Here is a 15917-nt window from a genome sequence, read left to right as displayed (position 1 = left end):
TTAATTAATTTTTAAATTATATATTATCTGATATCCAGCAAGTTAGAATCATGTACGTATTTTCAGTTTTAAACACGCTAACGAAGACATTTTTGGATTCACATATGCTTGAATTTGGTATCGTGTGTATAAAAGATTATAACTCCTTTTTACAGGCAAAATGTGTTATTTCCTATTTTTCAGTATGTTTATGTCTCTGTGAGATTTATGTTATCACTTGTTTAATATTGAAATATCTAGCCCAGGCACACATAATTATGATGTTAGGTTGACTCGAAACTGTTATTTTATTTTTGGTCCGATGTCAAGGAAATATATTTTAAAAATATTAGAGTATCCCTCTTTTAATAATATATAACATGAGTTATATGAACATTTTTTTCAACAGTTAATCAGTACTAAATATATATAGCATAGGACTAGATTCTTTTTAAGGTATTTTTTTTTATTTTTTACATATGACGTGTCTATACTAAGAAAATTTGGTTCGAAAGAAATTATCTATAGAAATCTTTTGCATTTCTTCACCAACATAATGAGTCGTTGGCAGAAAAAACATAATGAGTCTTAATTGAAACTAGTTACTCAAATCAACAAAAAAATATATCATTTAATTTAGTTATTAAGTCCCCTATACATTATTAGTATTAGTAATACTTTGTTAACTATCAATTATTAATTAATAGTACAAAAGCATGAGTGGGATGTTCTATTCATAACTAATGGGTTGCTTCTAAAAAATATTTTCATATGTATAATTAACAATTATATATATAAGAAAATAATTGTATTATACAACTTAAGAAAATCTATTAACGATAAAAATTATTTGTGAAAATAAAAAAGAAAAAATTACATATAGATCCTATCTGTAAAATCTAAAAATTATAACTAAGTCTCTTTGAATCTGAATGTAATTTAAAATTAAGATCAAAAAATAATAATGTCCTTGTTAAAAATATATTATATTAATCAAATAATTTACAACTTTTTTATAAGTAATTTACAACTAATACTTCATATATTTAATAGTTAAATCGATTATGCATTATTAAAAAATTTAACATTATTTCCTTTAGTCTTATTTATAAGTCATTTCTACTAATTTTATCAAGACTAATATAATAAAAGTATAAGGAATAAAAGTAAGTAAAATTTTAAATATAATTCTCAAGTAAAAAGTAACAAATGAGTCAATTATATAATTTTATTTTTTTATTTTTCTCTCTCTTACCTTTTAAAAGCAATTTGAAAATTTTAATTTAAAACAAAACAATTACATGAACAAGTAATTTATAAAATGAATTAAATTGTGCTTATAAAAAATGACTAATATATAGGATTTGCGGAGTAATTGCTTACTACTACTTCATAACTAATTTGTAAGTATCACTTTAACTTTTGATAATTATAACTTTACATATTTAATAGTTAAAAAATTTGAATATTTGATATAAAATTAGGGGCATTAATATCTATGCATTTTAATTTTAAATTACATTCATATTTCAAGAGACATAGCTGTGGCTTATAAATTTTATGAGATTTATTTATAAATAAGTCTACTCCATGGATCTATATGTAATTTTTTCAATAAAAAAAACTATCCTAAAACATTATTGCATTTAATTAAAATAAAATTTTATTAATTACTTTCCTGAATGAAAATTATAAATATATAAATAAATAATTTAAAAATTATAATAAATATTTATTCAAATATAAAATTTTACTTGCAAATAAAAATAAAATAACACGTGAGATTTCTCATCTAAATGGTCATGTTTCCATTTAAAAGGTTGCACCAATAATAAACAAAAATCCACTGATCCACGCGCTAGCGAAGTTCGTGTTATAGAAAATCCAACAAGAGAGTGCCACGTGAGAAAAATAGATCCATCAAGCGGTGAAGTAAGTTTCAGAGGACATGGATGGAGGTGGATGTTATTCCGTCGTAGGAGAAGCGTGAGATCATAGTGCTTGCTTCTTGAGATGGCGTCAGCTATTCATGGAGAGGGTAGGGCAGTGCAAAAAATTTTCAGTCCAATTCAATTTGGTATAATTTGAGATAAATTTGATCCTGTATAGTTTAAATAAAAATTAATATTTTAAGATTAAAAAAATTAGATTCCTTTTTTAAGTTAGACTGGACAAAAGATGGAACATTTGGATAACTTGATCCACTCTGGTCTTATAAATTTATTTAATATGATTATAATTAATTAATTTATTATTATTATAATAAGTTAATTTATAATAATAATTAGTATTTTTTATATTTTATACTTGTAAATATATGAATATTGAGCAAAATTTTAACATTGACCAATCTTAATTTTCTCCTTTTATTGATAAAATTTATTATTAACTTGGTGTGATATAATTTAGACATTTTTAATATTGTTGAAGGTTGTTTAATTCGAATTATTTGTAAGATTGTTGTAGGTTTATAATTATCATTGTGATAAATTTTACATGACTATTATAATATTAAAATAAATTGTTACTTTTCATAAATGACAAAAAAAAAATAAAGTGAGATGTTGGACAAGATCAGGATCAATTTCCTAGCCTTACTCGACTTTCAGTTATACCGAGATCATATTAGATCACAAGTTGCTTAATTTAATTCTTTTAATTAAGTTAAAATTCTATCAAGTCAATGGTCTCACCTTCGCTCGTTTATATTTGGATTGCTGGCAGTTTTAAAATTGCCTTATTGTTTAATCCTAAACGGAAGGATTCCAAGAAAGGTTGCTTTTTGCATCTTTATATTACTCCCTTCATAAAAAATATAAATATTTTTACGAGAGATTAGGTATTTAAAAATAAAAAATATTTTAAATTTTTTAAGTATAATCATTATCTTTTTTAAAAGTATCCCTATTAAATAAATTATTTATATTTATTTTATGATAAAATATCCTATTAAATAAAGGTAAATATTAAAAAAATAAAGTTAGTTTGAAGATAAATAATTACTTTATTTGAGGATGAGATTTTGTTAAAAATATTTTATATTTTTAAACAAAAGGAGTATCGTTTATTACCATTAGCAATGCCACCATATAACTGTGATTAATCACAAACAAATATAGCATAAATTTAATATACACATCCTTCTAGTTTTTAAATTTTAAATTAAATTCTTTTAATTTATTATGTCTAGATCAAGTTCTTATAAGTTGATTTATTAAATATATTAATTTTTGGAGTTAAAAATAATAATAAATGATTAAATTTTCCACCAAAAAATGCTTTTAGAGCCTATAAAAAATTTGACTTAATATATCACGTACGTATTTGTTAATTTTTTATGAAAATTCTAATATGTCTATAAATTATTTAGAACACAACTTAATTATATAAGTCTTGAGTTATAAAAATGATGTAATTGTTTTTAAAGTTATATAATCTTTTAATAAAAATAAAAAAATTCTTAAATTTGTGTTTAAAAGGAAAAATTTAGAGTATTTAACCTTGATGGATTAAAAAATTTAATGGATCAAACTATAAGAGAAAAATGAAAATAAATAAAGCTATAAGAACCTAATTCAAAATTGAAACAAACTAGAATGACTGGTGAATACATTTTTTGAATAGCATTGGTGCCAAGACTTTTTTATGTGAAGGAATATTAAACATAAATAATATAATAGAATAATAGAATTGAGTTAGTGTCTTTCCAAATTCAAGCGCAATATAATCTATTTAACTACTTATATGAGTTTATACTATTAAAGTTTAAAAGTAAGATGCACAGAAATATATTGAAGAGAAAAAGAGAGGGAGAACGAATGCTGAGTGATGGCTTTGTGCTTTGAACTTTACATGAATTCTTCCTTCAATCATCCCCCTCTATTTATTGTGAGGGTAGGCTGTCATAGAAAAGAAAAAACACAATCAATATTAACTCACCTCATAATGGAGGGAGCAACTAATTGAAATAATTAACATAATCATGAATGAATTATTTACCATTTTGAAATTTAATTAGAAATCAATCTAGCATTAATTCTTGATTCTAGTGAACTCTCATAATTTTTGTAATATTTTCATATTCACTTATTATTCCAAGTTCCAACATAATGACATGATTTTCCATCTATAAATTCTAAAACTATATATCTACATGTAAACTCTTCTTACATTCAAATGCAAGATACCTTCGATACCACATCCAATTTTAATTAAAAGAGGATGTTATGCACTTCACACATTTAAACACGTACTTCTTTTGTTTCTATATATAAGAAAAAAATTGCATCACACAGTTTAAAAAAGTTGATTAATCATAATAATTTATATAAAATTAAAAAAATTAGACTAAAATATCTTATGTTAATCAACATAAGTATATATTAATTATTTCTCATTAATCTAAATTATGTGTGATGATTTAAAAAATATGCAATAAATGCTTATTAAACGATGTGATTTTGCTTGTATAAAAAATAAATAAAAAGTGATAGTTTCTCTTATAAATAGAAACGAAGTAGTACATTTTGCTTGTATATATTCTCTCTGTTTTTAGTACTACTTCGTTTCTATTTATAAGAGAAACTATCACTTTTTACTTATTTTTTATACAAGTAAAATCACATAGTTCAATAAGTATTTATTACACATTTTTTAAATTATCTCACATAATTTATATTAATGAGAAATAATTAATACATGCTTATGTTGATTAATATATGATATTTTAGTGCAGTTTTTTTATTTTCAAATATAATTATTATGGTTAATTAAATTTTAAATTATATAATACACTTTTTTCTCTTATACTCCATTCGTTTAAAAATATAAGGTATTTGTAACTAAATCCTATCTCTCAATAAAATAATTACCTACTTTTAAATTAATTATATTTTTATATATTTATTTTTATTAAATAACTTACAATAAATATAAAATTATTTATTAATAAAAATATTTTTTTAAAAAAATAATGATTATATTTTAAAAAGTTTAAACAATTAACTTTTTAAACTGAGGGAATTATAGAAATAGAGGAAGTATATATGTCTGTTCTCACGTGGGAGACATTAATTGGAATCCGCTAGCTGGTCTTCACAAAGAACAATAATATATTTTTTTAACTTCTTTTTGGCCTGATTTTTTTTTTTTTTAACTTTCTATCTTGAAATGAGCAACAACATATGTTCGTCCTGGCTACTATGGTAGCTTCGATGACTTCAATTAGGTTTTTTTTTTTAATAATGAATAATAAAATAAGGTTAGTGGCTCGGTAACTCGCATACCAAACAAATTGCCCTTCGATCTTGCGTAATTAATAACGAAGTCCGCGTTCTACCTCAAAGATCCGAAGGGCATAACGGTCTTCCAATAGGTTTGCTCCAGGGCATGATGTCATTCTGATGACGCCACTCTAAATCTATGTGAATAGTTAATTACCGCTTAGAATTCTCATGATTATATTCGATCTACTACTGCTTTCTAATCTTATTTATGAATTATTTTTAATATATTTTATTAAAATCAAAGAAAGTCACCTTAAATTTTTTAAACTTTATTTTAAAATTTAATTAATTTTTATCTTTATTTTTAATAAATATTTTTAAATTTTATTATTATTATTTTTATTAAAGACATTTAAAAGACATTTAATAAAAATAAAAATAAAAATAAAAATATTAAAAATTAATAAATTTTTTATAAATAGAATTAATTTTTTTTCTCTCTCTATTTTTTAAATAAGATCAAAAGAATATATAAAAATAAAATAGAAATAGCATTGAATGACATTTAAAGACCCTAAACGAAGAAGATGAAAATATTTTGAAATTACTTTGAAATCCTTGAAGTGACATGTAACAACGAGAAAATTAAATAAAAAAAAAGATGAAAATACGGCGTTAAAATATGTATTTAGTAAGATAAATTTAAAAATTTACTCAACTTTTATATAAAATTAATAAATTTTATTTTATTTTTTTAATTTTAGTTAGACATGTTAGACATAACTTATAATTAAGAAAGAGTACGTAACAAGTATAATTGGATATAAAATTTATATGAATTGATAAATTTCTTTATATGTTACTTGTGAAATTCAAGAAATAAGTCATAAACTCAAACTGTTCATAGTTAATTATATATATACATATTATGATTAATTTGTTATAGTTTTAATATTATAGATAATGATATATATATATATATATAATTAATATGGATAGCTTTAGGATCTAGGCCCTTAGATATATGTAATTTCCCCAATTTTTAGGCCTAATCAAAAAGGAAAATTCAGCGCCCGGACTTATCTAGCTAGGGTCGACAAGAAGCTCAGGCTTCCCGAATCATCCGCAAACAAAAACCCAGTTTGCCGAAGTTCTTGAGAGTAACATGTTTGAGATCATTTAATTCATACAGTTGCAGATCTGCTGGTTTTACTTTTTGAATCACGACATCTTCTATGTTCTGGAGGATTCTCTCACCGGAGTCGAAACAAGGTAATTATCCATGCCTCTACTCTGCCATGCCTTTTCCGTCGACAACCTGTGCTTAAGATCAGATTTTATCAGATCTATGACATTTTGGCCATTATTAATCTACCAAACTTGATTTAAATGTTCCAATATTCCCATATTTGCAATTACCCCGAGTTAATTAATTTGTCCCAAAACATAAAATGATCTGATCACTCTGCATGCTTTCCAAAATTGTAAAATTAAGTTCTTTATAATTTTCCAAAACACACGTACGCAGTATGTAATTAAGAAGAATCTAATTTGCAAGATGAAAACATGTTCGAATGTTTTTTCTTTTTTGGTGTGAACACATATGGGTAGAGTTTGAATGAATCTACTTCGCGAGAAGAACGCAAGTTTGGAGAATTTTCTTTTACCCAAACATAATTATGGCATGAACGATTTCAATTCACTTGGACGACAGGACGAGTTGGCATTCTTCCTGATTTTTTGTGCGGACATTTTTAACGAGAGCAGCTCAGTGCTTAATCACCCTTTCATTCCGTAAAGAAGGAACTTTCACACTATATTATGCTTTGTTTTTCTTCTATTATAGAGTGTGTGTGTGTGTGTGTGTGTAAACTCTTTAACTTTATGATCATGGCAACTTCTTTTTTTGGTCTTATATTAGATAACAGACTGTCTTATATAAACAACAAAATATATTATTTTTGTTATTATTCTGCACTTGACATTTTTTATAATTAGGATAAATCATGTGCTATAGGATATACCTAAGTGACTAGATAGATGAACCTTGATAATTGAAAACCTCTTTATATTTCATTTATATATTTTGTTTGTGGTCATGTATCATTTATGTAGTTATTTTTCATATCAGACGAGAGTTTTATTATAAGATAAAACAAGCTGTTATTTTTGTCTTACATTCTATATATATGGTTATTCATTTTCTTGATTTTTATTATCTAACAGTTTTCTTATAAGATGACAACCTACTCTCGTCTTACATGTTAAATTACGTGATAATGTATTTTTTTTAATTTTACGAGATAAAAGTATTTTATCTTTGTATATGCTGCATGAATAAATAAATTAGATATAAATTTTATCTCAGTATAGTTAGAAATTAATCATCTTATTTTATTTTGATATTTGTACTTCAAATTTCTCTCTCAATAATGACCAACGTTTTATAATGTATGTATGTATGAATGATATTACATATGCCGTGGGGAAGCTTATGCTTGAAAACTTAATTGATTTGAGTCATCATCATAGAAAACCTCTTTTTATCAAACATTAGGAAAATTCAAAAAATCTAAACTTAAACTATGAGATATATCATCTTTTTAATGTTAAATAACAGCCGTTATCTTATATTTCATATTATAAGACGACAATCTGTTATTTTTTATCTTATATTAAATGACAGTTTGGTATATTTTCTCTTATATTAGATGACATTTTATAATTTCTATACCATATATATATAATAACAAACTCTATCATTTATATTATTTATCTTTTCATGATCACCCTACTTAATTATGTTTTGTCATTGGGCAAAGTCCAAAGATCCCTAATCACTTTCTTCCATAATTATAGACATAGACCTTACTTGGCACTTGAACTATACACGGCCTTAAGCTTAAGAAACTGTCATTTCACCAACAGCAAATGAAACTTCCTTAAAAAAATTTTCGTCATCAAATCAATCATGGTGCTCAGAATATATTCCCATCTGCTGAACTTGAATTACCTGATTATCTGATCCGCCAATGTCTGATGTCGTACAAACCTACCAAGATTGCTCAAAGAAAGAGATTCACATCTCTGTTACGTTAAACTCAAATTATATTACCTGATACACTAGCTGTTTGAATTTGGTTCGATGATTAGGTTGATTGTTTTGGTCTGGTTCTGCCCATTTTGTTCCTGACAAAGGTGACACCATCATTTTCTTGCAAAGGTTAAATTCAATTTGTAGCTTATACACATTGTTTTCATGCAATTTGAAGCTAGCTAGTGTATGAATTAATGCTCGAATAGATTCATTTCTGACTCAAAATTGGAATAATTATTTTTGCTTGAACTTTAGATTGTGATAACACTGGAAATCATTTCATGAAACCGTTGAGTTTTGTTATGATTTGCAGGCGGACCCTTCTCACACACTTGAATTAGATTGCCTTAATTGAGTTTAAGAAACCGTTGAACTCGAATTGCTATACATGATATCCTTGGTACTTGAATTTGGATATTCCATGACTATTTGGTCAATTTTGTTTTGGTCTTGCTTTGGATATTCCATGTTTAAACAAAAGAGTATTTATAGAGATATTTACATATCATCCACAGATAATGTTCTTAATTATATCGGTAGCTAGATTTGAATTTACGATCTTGTGAGTTATAAATCAAATCTGTATCAAATGGACTAACATTTATTAGTTGTCATTCATGCTTTTGTTTTCCTGATTACTGGCATAAAAGTACATTGCACCATTGTGACAAAAAAATATCAATAATAACAACCCGTGAAAAAAAAACCCACAGAAATATGGTTGAAAATTCAATTTCTTTTGAAAAAAAATTTGAATGCAAATTTGGACTGCTAATGAATTTATTTGACCGAAATCATAGTAATCGAACCCCATAAATCATCTAATTAAAGACCAAATGGCTTAATTGACAAAATACATAATAATAATATTGAAAGCATTATATTACCATATATGTATTTATGCATGTATGAGGAGCTTGTCAATAAGTAACATGTTAATGGCTCTTCAAATTAGTGCTCTGAGCCGTAGGTACCAATCGTTTAGGTGTGGAATTTGTGAATTAAGGCATCGTCCTTTCATGACCAATTTGCTCCATGATAAAATTTATTCAGGCTTTGTTCTTGTACATGTATTAGTTATTATAATCAAAATTATCTGCCAGAAAACAAAACTTGCGAAACGAATCCAGCCATGATATGCATTTAAACAAATTTCAAGTAGCTATGGAGAATTTTGGTGTGATCTATGATGAATAGCATTTGAAAATTGCAGGAAGGCGAGTGTGTTATAAATTGCTTCGACTACCTCCTAGGAGAAGTAACTCCAAATGCCAATTTAATGAGGAAGATGATGAAGTTAGAGAATGATAGGGCTTTGTCTTCTTCATTAGATGATGAGCTTCTATTATGAGTCTTATATTAGAAAACCACATTGGTAAAATGTGATTTATAAGTTAGTTGGGCACTCTACCCTTATGAGGTGCCTTTTGGGGGGTGAGTTCTACTTAGAGGGCTTGTGATTGTGATATTGATGCTCTCATTGAGAGATATCGTTCACGGAAAGGGCTCTTTATGAAGGGGTTCACTAGTTGAAGGCCAAGTGAAGTATTGCGAAGCGCCTCCCTTAATAGGTGAGATACATTATGAGTCTCACATCAGGAGATTATATTGGTAGAGTGTGGTTTATAAATCAGCTGGGTGCTCTCTCCTTATGAGGCATTTTTTGGGGGTGAATTCTACCTAAAGGGCTTGTGGTTGTGACATTTAATGTGACGAGCACAAACCCAAAGAAAGAGCCCCCAAAAGATTAGTCTGTTGGGTGGGAGAGCCCTTTAAACTTATAAAAACTACACCACTTGTGAGGCTTTTTAATGTGGGACTCATGATAATGTCCTCTCATCAAGAGCCGATGTCCTCAGCGGTTTCACTTCACAGTACTTCACTTTGCCTCCTGCCGGTCAGAATTGGTGAGTACAAGCTCAAAAGGGGAGCCTATCCTAAAAGATTAGCCTGTTAAATATGAGAGTCCTTTAGACTTATAAATCACTTATGAGACTTCCTGATATGGGACTCATGATAGCTTCTCAAAGGGAGAGACCTGAGCAAGCAGCTTCTTCACCTTGTTCTTCATCCTCATCCTCATCACTCCAGTATCAGCATTGCAGATCTTGTCAACAAAATTCTCTGTCTTTATTCTCAAACACCCTCCTTCTCTTCCACTCACTTGAGATCCTAATGGATGCTTCTCCTGAATCTGATCAGGACCACCGTGATTTGGATTATCATACTCTCAACAGTTTCAACAAAAGAAACGGAAGAGGCTCTTACCTGAGGAAGTAATTACTACAACTAAATATATTTCTACTCCTTCTCTAGCAGTTTCCATCTTACCTCGTCAGCCCATTTTCTAATTAATTAATCAAATCAAGTGAAAGAGAGAAAAATAGGGAAGAGAGAAAGTTAGAGCAGAAAATTGAAGAAAAAGAAATTTTTTTTTTTTAGTTTTTCTTATCTTCATGGAGAAATTAGGGGGGAACACACGTAGAAAATGTCTTTGTCCTCTATTTATTATTATTGTTATTGTTTCAGTTTTCTCTCTTTCTTATTGTCTTCTCAGTTTAAAGAAAGCCTTTTGTTGTACAGTTCATGTAGTTGAATCTACCTTGTCAGATGAGATTTATCGTTGTTGTTGGTGTTTAAAGAAAGCCTAAACTTTGTGACACACAGGAGTCTGTTTGCTGTCAAAATCAACTTTTATCTATTCATTTTTTTTTGCTATGCAACAGGAACATACATACATGCATACACACACACACAGGGGTATATAACTGCACTACTTTCCTTTAAATTTTTTCAAAAGAGCAATGCAAACGTGGGAGGAGAAATCCCCAGTTCTAGTTGACGATGGACATGCATGGAGAAAGTATATATGGACAAAAGAAGACAATGAATGCCAAATACCAAAGGTCATATATCAATATTCCATTTTATTGATCTCTTTCTAGGGTCTGAATCTAATTGAATTGAAAATAATATGCGTGGAGGAATGCAGGGACTATTACAGGTGTAGTCACAAGCACAACCAGTGATCGATGTGGAGGGATGAAACAAGTTCAAAGAATACGAGACAAGCCTCCTTTATACCGAACCATCTATTTTGGCATATCCAAGTGAAGCAAACCCTAGCATCCCAATCTGAGCATGTCACTGCTACGACTGTGTTATCCTCATCAACCACCTTGGATCGGGTTTCTGTTGTCAAGCTTCAATATGTTGATCAAAGTGGATGATGTTATTTTAAATTGTTTTAATTATGACATTGTAACGTTTTAATTTGGTCCGTGATTTGGTTTTATAACTCATCAGAGAGAGATACCAGGGCAACAACCTTCTTCTTTTCTTGGATAATTACTACATGCCTCTCGACGTGTAAAAAAATAATTACAATGAAAACAAGAAAGATTTACTTTTCATTCTGAAAGATGTATTTATAGTTAAATTTTAATTATGAGTTGTTACTTATAAGTTCTTGATAAAGAAAGCTGTTTCTTACTTCTTGATAAAGAAAGCTGTTTCTTACATATATTAGCTCTCAATCTTCTAAATTGATATTGGTTGTCATCATAATAGCTTCATAGATGAGGCAGCTATTATTTTCTCGCCCTCCAAAAAATTACTTCCACCTTTCATGCATTGTTTTATATGCTAATCCACGAGGATAATGAAGTACGTTTAGGAAAAAAAATTAATTTTAGACCAAGACTTTTATGAGTTAATTAGTGAAGGAATTTTACACTTATATCAGGCATTTTTAATAGTTATACAACTAATTTATTTTGTTTTAAAGAAACTGTTCAGAAAAAAATTGTCTAGAAAAAAGTGGCTTGCCATCGGCACTCCAGCAGGCTTTCTGACAGCTAGCAGCCAGAATCCAGTCATCAACGGCCGGGCAGTTGGTCTACAGCAAGGGCATTTTTGGTAGAGGAAAACTTTTTCAATTACAATTAAGAACTATAGTCTTTAATTACAACTTCTGTAATTTTCGGTCCATGATTGTAATTTTCATCCTTATGGGGTCCTTATTTGTCATCTCTTCTGAAATAATTGTAATTCTCATTTTAATACCGCATATCCGAATACTTTGATGACGATGCCTGAACTAGTGCTTAATTAACTTATCCTTAATCAGATCCAAGATTTATGTGCTCCATAAGCTTGACTGTGACATAGACATGTGCATATGTGATATGTTATTTAAGAGACTGTCCATTATTATTCCATTTAAAAAAAAAACTGTCCGTTATTATTATTTATTATTTTAATAATTTTTTATTTGTTGACTTCATCCCATTCGTGGAGCATATCATTATTTATTTTGTACATCAATTCAGATGAGACTCTTTCCCCCGGTACGCATTCATATGGATTTCCCGCGTCCTAGGACCCCACGCACATGACACGCGAATTTGCGATCAGGGAATCTCCCAACCCTCCACCAATAACATTAAAATATGTTTTTCTTTCCATGGCAACAATAAAATAAAATGATTTTTTGGGCGACAGAAACAAAATACTCCCTCCTTTTTTATATATAAAATATTTTTAATCAATCATGCAAGTAAATAAAAGTTAATTATTTAATTAAAAACACAACAACATTTAATATAATTTTATTTCTAATTATTCTAAATAAAAAATAAATATTTTTTAAAGTAAATTAATGAGAATACTTATTTTTTTAATTTAATAAGGATATAATGGTTCATTTATTAAAAAAATTTACTAATAATCTCTTATATTTAAAGATAATTTTTTTTAAATCTCTTATATAGGGAAGGAAGAGTACATTACTCTCTTCATTTCAAATTATAAAACACACTAATAAATCTTATTGAATATATTTAACAATTTTATTTTTTAAAAAATAAAAATATAAAATTTTAAAAATATCTTTTATTTAATATATTGAAAAGAGAGAATGACAAAAATTAAATATAGAGAGAGAGAGAGAGAGAGAAGTAGAGGGTAGTATTGAAATGAACTTATTTAATAAAATTTTAATATTATTAAAGTGTTTTATATTTTAAAACACTTCTCTAAAAATGTACTGTAATTTGTGACAATGTTCTATAAAATAAAATGGGTTGGTTGCTCTAGAAAGGATAACGTTAAATCTATGATAAATTAACCTTGCACTACTTCTTATAATTTAAAGAGCATAGGTTAGCTTCTCAACTCTCGGAGATATAAATTGGAAGGGTATAACAATCTTTCAACATGTTAATGCCTAGCATGATATCATTCACATGACATCACTCTTAATCATTTTTAAGGGAAAATTGATCAAAAAAACTCCATCACTAACTTGTTTGCTCACAAAAGCTTGGGAGAGATTTAGATTTGAAGTCCTTCCCTGGCATTAATTCAGATCTCCAAATGACCAAAATATCTTAACCAAATCTCCCTCCCTAGCCGAAAATTCTGTCCTCTTGTGAGAGATTTTCCAGTCCCTTGGTAAGCATTTGCCTCCACGGTGTCTCTCCGGAACCGCCGAGAAGAGTGAGTCCGTGAACGTAAGTGTTGTTTTGGTGTGTGAGTTGTGCAAGTTTAAAGGTTTCCTTTTCTACCATATACATATAGCAGTGTTATGCACTTCAGTTATCAAAGTCATATATACTGCGTCTAAAACGACTCAATTTAACTTCTTTGTCTTCGTTATGCCATATATGTGGTGGGGATATATCAATTAATTTGGTCTAAGTTGGCATTTGCCCCCTCTACTCTTGGAAATGGGCATTTTGGAGTATCTCAGCGTTTAATCAATATTTGGTGCCATTAAATGATTTAACGAAGTTTCATTATATATATACATATATATTAAAATTTGTCTTATTGTAACGTTTTACTTCGTTTTAAGTGAAGTTTCTAACGTCCAGTTTGTTATTTTTTGTGTGATGTCAAATGACAGACACGTATATCCATGTCTTGTACTGATTAACAAAGCGTATCATAGTATAATATTAGATGTGAGATGTTATTTTAATAATTGAGATAATTTAAGAGACAATATTAATACAGATCCAACACCCTGTTTGATTTGGAGTTTTCTAAGAGAGGAAGAAGAGAGATCATTGATTTAGAAAAGTTTGAAGGATGGAAAGTAAGCAACTTTTCTCTTCCCTTCCTTCGGTTTGAAATTTTTTTTGAGGAACCTGTTTCCCACTTCTTTCCTCCTCGCCTTTCCCTTCAAAAGTGGGTTTTTGAAGGGAGGGCTGTAAATAACTTATTTGTTTGATGATAAGGTTATATTTATACTAATTTTAAAATTCCTCCTTTGTCGTCCTATAGATCAAATATCACACTCTAATATCTCATTTATCATTTCTAGCGAGCTCTCAATTTTCTCGATGGCCCCACATTAAAAATAATAAATTTGAAATAAAATTTAATTATCATTTAAGGTGAAAGTTGATAAATTGTAATGTGTCTATTTTTTCAAATAAATAAGAAGAATGAAAAAAAGAAAATAATTTAAATTTCATAGAAAAAAACTAAAATCAAACAATGGATCATTAAGATCCCTCCACATTAAACTTAGCAGTCAAACATAGTGTAAGTGACTAGAGGTCAGGATGAAAATAGAAGATTGAGTAGTTTTATTCACGTAGTCATATAACATTAATCTCATTTGTTAATTATATGCTATCTTGTTATGGTAGAGAACAATTAATTTATGTCTCGCTTCTATATTCTGTTTGGGGGTGGTTTACTTTGTTTTTATTTGACGACTTTGTACGTTGTTATCTTTTATATTAGACAGTGACAATATATAGATGATGTTGCTATTATATAAGGTGACAATCTGTTATTTTCTTCTTTTATTATAAATGAGAAGTGATCATGAATCCAAATATTGCTTTACTTTATAAAAACCTGACTGACATGGAGGATTAAATATACCTGATATATATGATATATCTTCATTGGAGAGTGAGTTCTGCAAGGATATTTAGTAATTAATTTCCTCAAAATATATGTTCCTGTTCTACTGAAAATAACATATAGTAACAGACTCAAAAGCATCTTATTTGTTATATATGTGGTGCCGTTATAGGTGTGGCATCCTGGGGAGATGACCTTATCACATAATCACGAACATTTGATGAGAATATTAATGATTAGGTGATCAATCACATAGAATGCCCTGAATTATTGGAGAGACGTACACTTAGTCAAACTTGAATTAGACAGCCTTAATTAATCAACCTTGTATTTTGCATGGAATCTAAGTTGAATTATATTACAGTACTGTCATATCCAATAATCTACTTAATCACAGCACAGTATGAACGAAGCTCCGATAAAATATATTACAGTACTGTCATATCTATTCTGATCGGCTCTAATAATATATATGTGTGTGTGTGTGTGTGTGTGTGTCAGCAAGTAGATATATTATGTAATCAAACTTAATTATGAGACGGCCTAACCAAAACTTAACTATAACTAAAAAAATTCCCAATATTAATAACAAAAATCTACCGTGGGGCATTCAGGGGTCAGTTCTCTGAGTAACAATAAACTTATAAATTGCAAGTGGGGGTGTTCCTTAAAACACAGTCTGTCTCGGTTTGTTGTTTCTCTCTGACCGAGAACTCCAAAATCCTAAACACAGG

The 15917-nt window shown here is 28.4% G+C and overlaps 1 long non-coding RNA gene across 1 annotated transcript; it reads left to right on the top strand.

Annotated features, from left to right (window-relative positions):
- Positions 1-6235: 6235 nt before the first annotated feature.
- Positions 6236-11714, top strand: LOC129316313 (uncharacterized). The gene is made up of 3 exons (XR_008594734.1): positions 6236-6476; positions 11028-11207; positions 11294-11714. It is a non-coding gene; the product is annotated as an uncharacterized LOC129316313 (long non-coding RNA).
- The last annotated feature ends 4203 nt before the right edge of the window (positions 11715-15917 follow it).

Source organism: Prosopis cineraria, unplaced genomic scaffold, assembly GCF_029017545.1.
Source record: "Prosopis cineraria cultivar Desert tree isolate PC_DT_omini unplaced genomic scaffold, ASM2901754v1 PC7, whole genome shotgun sequence".
Classification (NCBI taxonomy): domain Eukaryota; kingdom Viridiplantae; phylum Streptophyta; class Magnoliopsida; order Fabales; family Fabaceae; genus Prosopis; species Prosopis cineraria.
This window is presented reverse-complemented; position numbering and strand designations above follow the sequence as displayed.